Source organism: Rutidosis leptorrhynchoides, chromosome 5, assembly GCF_046630445.1.
Source record: "Rutidosis leptorrhynchoides isolate AG116_Rl617_1_P2 chromosome 5, CSIRO_AGI_Rlap_v1, whole genome shotgun sequence".
In the NCBI taxonomy this organism is placed as follows: Eukaryota; Viridiplantae; Streptophyta; class Magnoliopsida; order Asterales; family Asteraceae; genus Rutidosis; species Rutidosis leptorrhynchoides.
Genome location: NC_092337.1, coordinates 377,960,238 through 377,965,060, shown reverse-complemented (window position 1 = coordinate 377,965,060; position 4,823 = coordinate 377,960,238). Strand labels below are relative to the sequence as shown.

At 39.5% G+C, this 4,823-nt stretch overlaps 1 non-coding gene across 1 annotated transcript; it reads right to left on the bottom strand.

Annotated features, from left to right (window-relative positions):
- Positions 1-919: 919 nt before the first annotated feature.
- On the bottom strand, positions 920-1,026 carry LOC139851069 (small nucleolar RNA R71). The gene has a single exon (XR_011760432.1). It is a non-coding gene; the product is annotated as a small nucleolar RNA R71 (small nucleolar RNA).
- Between the last annotated feature and the right edge of the window lie 3,797 nt (positions 1,027-4,823).

Below are 4,823 nucleotides of genomic sequence, written 5' to 3'. Positions count from 1 at the left end.
TCTAGTTTGACTAATACAACTGTCCTTGGAACGATACACGGAACTAAACCATTATTTATACTACTACACGATCGGGTACACTGATCTTTAATCGGTATTTTTCCATACTATTTCATATAACAATTCATATACTACGTTTCGTACATCAAGTTTTTGGCGCCGCTGCCGGGGACAGTTTTGTGTCAAAATAGAATTGTTAACTAATTTGTGATTAAGTAGTTTCTTAATTATTTTAAATTATTAATAGTCTTTGATTTTTAAACTTATAGAATCGGTGCGTTTAATAGTTTTGTTAGTTGTGTGATTGACAGATTTTAGATTGCATATGCCACATACCCGAAGTTCAGATTCTCTATTACTTACACCGCTTACAAAACCTGATAGAAAGCTTGGTAGGATCCTAAAAGAAGTACTTGAACTTTTTGAATCTTCATCAAAGCAAGAAACTTTTGATTCAGAATCAAGTACAACCAAGCCAAGATACTCTGAATTTGGTGAAACCGTTCATCCTCTAAATTTTAAAATGGAAGGAGAGGCAAGGCAGGTGGTACCAAGACAATCAATGGCGGCCAAGATGAAAGCAACTCGAACCGGACAAGGTAGTGCCATTACTCCGCCCACAGGTGAGGAAAAATTTGAAATAAAAGGACCTATTCTCCAAATGATTAACAACAGGTGTCAATTTGGTGGTGGTCGGAATGAAGATGCAAACGAACATATTCGTCTTTTTCAAGAGATATGTCTTCTTTTCAAACTTAAACCAGACATTGATCAGGCCATACTTTTAAGACTTTTCCCATGGACACTCCACGGGGAAGCACGAAGTTGGTTAGATTCATTGGCCGAGGCTACGATAGAAACTTGGGATGGTATGATGGAAAAATTTCTTAAGAAATATTTTCCAGCTTCTAAGTCCGCGAGACTCCAACAAGAAATTACCCAATTCTGTCAAAAGACGATGGAAACCTTATATGAAGCATGGAATCGGTTTTCCAAAATGCTGAGAGGTTGTCCAAACCATGGTCTGGATACCTTCCAACAAGTTCAAATTTTTTACAAGGGTTGTGATGTTGCAACCCGAATTTCCATTGATCAAGCGGCCGGAGGTTCACTCATGGACAAAACTGAGCAAGAGGCTTATGAGATAATCGAGAAGTAAGCCGATTATTCTCATGAGTGGCATCAAGAATGACCAATTACTCGTAATGCTCAAGTCCATAGCGTCGGTGCTTATGATGACCTTAGTTCCCTAAGTGTAAAAATAGACGGTGTTGCTCGAAACATGGACAAAATCACCAAGGAAATTCATAGTATGAAAGTAGGTTGTGAATAATGTGGTGGTCACCATTTAGGAAAAGATTGTGATGCGGGTTTAACAATGGCTCAAAAAGAAGAAGTGGCTTTCATAAGCCAAAGAAATAATAATCAATTTCAAGGAAGAGCCCAATTTAACCGAAACTTCAAAAACCCCTACAACCCTCAAGGTCAAAATTCCAATTACCAACAAGGGTCAAGTAGTGGGTTCCAACAACAAACTCAGGGTTTTTATCAAAAACCCCAACAAGAAGAGAAAAAGTCAAATATGGAGAGTTTGTTGGAGAAGTTTATTGCATCTCAGACCCAGCTTGTCACCAATATAAGCTAAACAAATGAGAAGAACGAACATTAATTTAAAAACCAACAAGCTGCAATTCAGAATCTGGAGAAGCAAATGAGTGGTTTAGCTAGTTTACTTAGCGAAAGAAAACTAGGGAGTTTACCGGGGGATACTAATAAAAACCCCCGAAATGAACACGCCAATGTTATCACCACACGAAGTGGTCTAGCATACGAAGCTCCAAAAATGCCCAAAGATTCTGATTTCAGTGTTCCGTTGAACAAAAATGACGAACCAGTTAAGGAGCCGGAACAAGTGGTTGAGAAGGAAGAACGGGAGAAACCCGTAGTGAAGCATATCAACCACCGCTCCCATACCCAAGAAAGCAACAACAAGAAAGGCTCGAAGCCAAAGGTTAAAATTTCTAGATATGTTTAAACAAATTAACATAAATATGCCTTTCATTGATGTGATTTCAGGTATGCCCAAGTATGCTAAGTTCTTAAAAGACTTACTTACTAACCGCAAGAAGATGGAAAGCGTTTCATCAGTCACTTTAAATACTAGATGTTCAGCGCTGGTGTCCAATACACTTCCTAAAAAGCTTCAGGATCCAGGTTGTTTTACTATTCCATGTCTAATGGGTGACCTCGACTGTATGAGGGCATTGGCCAATTTGGGGGCTAGTATCAATTTAATGCCCTATTCGATTTACCTTAAATTAGCCCCTGGGGAACTCAAGACCACACGAATGGCTATTCAACTAGCCGATCGCTCTATAAAATTTCCTCGAGGAATAATAGAGAATTTGTTAGTTAAGACCGTGAATCTGATTTTTTCAGCAGACTTTGTGGTTTTAGACATGGAAGTTGATGAAAGAATACTAATTATTTTGGGTCGACCATTTTTGAATACTGCTAGATGTGTCATTGATGTTTATAACCAGCAGTTGACCCTTAGAATTGGTGAAGCTAGTGCAAATTTTGCAATTGAGAAGTCATTAAAATATCCTGAATCTTCAGATGATACTTGTTATTTTATGCAAAGCATAGATTCGCATTATGAGTTCTTGCAGGAAAATCCCGAATCGGATGAAACAGGTGTATACGATTTGGCGAGTGGAGATGAAGAATTTTCCGTTGAAGAAATGGATGTGATGGCCACTTTGATGGCAAATGGGTATGAACCAACTGAGGAGGAGATAGAACAACTAAACAAGGATAGCGAGTACCGGAGTAAATCCTCAATTGAGGAACCTTCAATTTTAGAGCTTAAGCCGCTCCCTGATCATCTTGAGTACGCTTTCCTTCAGGAAGATTTGAAGCTTCCGGTAATTATTTCCTCACTTCTTTCTAAACATGAAAAAGAACGTCTTGTTTCCTTGCTACAGGCCCACAAACCGGCCATTGCATGGAAAATCCATGATATAAAAGGAATTAGTCCTTCTTATTGCACGCACAAGATCTTGATGGAAGAAAATTCCAAACCAGTGGTGCAACGTCAAAGGAGACTAAATCCTCATATGCAAGATGTTGTCAAAAAGGAAATCATTAAATTGCTAGATGCAGGTCTAATCTACCTAATCTCAGACAGTCCGTGGATAAGCCCGGTCCATTGTGTTCCTAAAAAGGGTGGTATAACTGTTATCACCAATGATAAAGACGAGCTTATCACAACACGAACTGTCACGGGGTGGCGAGTTTGTATAGATTATCGTAAGCTAAACGATACCACGAGAAAAGACCATTTTCCGCTACCATTCATTGATCAAATGTTAGAGAGACTAGCAGGAAATAGCTTTTATTGTTTCCTAGATGGTTTTTCGGGGTACTTTCAAATTCCCATCTCCCCCAAGGATCTAGAAAAGACTACCTTCACGTGTCCCTATGGCACCTTTTCATACCGCCGAATGCCCTTTGGTCTATGTAATGCTCTCGCAACATTCCAAAGGTGCATGATGGCCATTTTCCACGATATGATTGAAGAATGCATGGAAGTGTTTATGGATAACTTTTCAGTCTTCGGTGACACGTTCGATTCATGCCTTCTAAATTTGGAGAAAATGATAATTAGGTGTGAGAAATCAAATTTAGTGCTAAATTGGGAAAAATGCCACTTTATGGTTAAAGAAGGCATTGTCTTGGGGTACAAAATCTCAAGTGTTGGTATTCAGGTGGATCCAGAAAAGGTTGACGTCATTTTCAACCTTCCACCTCCTTCAAATGTGAAAGGTGTGAGAAGTTTTCTTGGGCATGCCGGGTTTTACCGGCAATTTATTAAAGATTTTTCAAAAATTGCAATGTCATTGAATAAACTTCTTGAAAAAGATGCACCCTTTGTTTTCACAAGTGAATGCACTAAGGCATTCAACATTTTAAAATAAAAACTTGTTAACGCACCAATAATCATAGCTCCAAATTGGTCACTACCATTCGAGCTAATGTGCGATGCATCGGATTTTGCAGTTGGTTCAGTTTTGGGCCAACGGGTTGAGAAACATTTTCAACCCATTTATTATGCAAGTAAGACTTTACAAGGAGCTCAATTGAACTACACAACCACAGAAAAAGAGCTCCTTGCTATCGTCTTTTCTTTTGACAAATTTCGATCATATCTTGTCCTATCGAAGACAATTGTCTTCACCGATCACTCGGCATTGAAATACCTTTTCTCTAAGCCGGATGCAAAACCTCGATTGCTAAGGTGGCTCTTACTTTTGCAAGAATTTGATATCGAGATTAAGGACAAGAAAGGTGCCGAAAATCTCGCGGCTGACCATCTTTCTCGACTAGAAAATCCCAATCTTGAAGTAATCCATGAATCGAGTATTAAAGATGATTTTCCCGGTGAATACCTCATGCGAGTAGAGAAGGTGGAAGACCCGTGGTATGTTGACTTCGCCAATTACATTGTTGGGGGGTACCTAGAAACCGGTTGGTCACATCAGAAAAGAAAGAAATTCTTTAGTGACCTAAAATACTATTTTTGGGAAGACCCTTATCTATTTAGGCGATGTGCGGATGGAGTTATTTGCAGGTGTGTTTCGGGGAAGGAATGCACCAAAATTCTGCTTGATTGTCACCTTGGTCCAACAGGTGGGCACTTTGGTCCCCAAATCACGGGGAGGAAAGTTTACGAGGCCGGTTTCTATTGGCCTACAATATTCAAAGATGCCTACACTATTTGTAAGGCTTGTGACGCATGCCAACGGGCCGGCCAAATCACT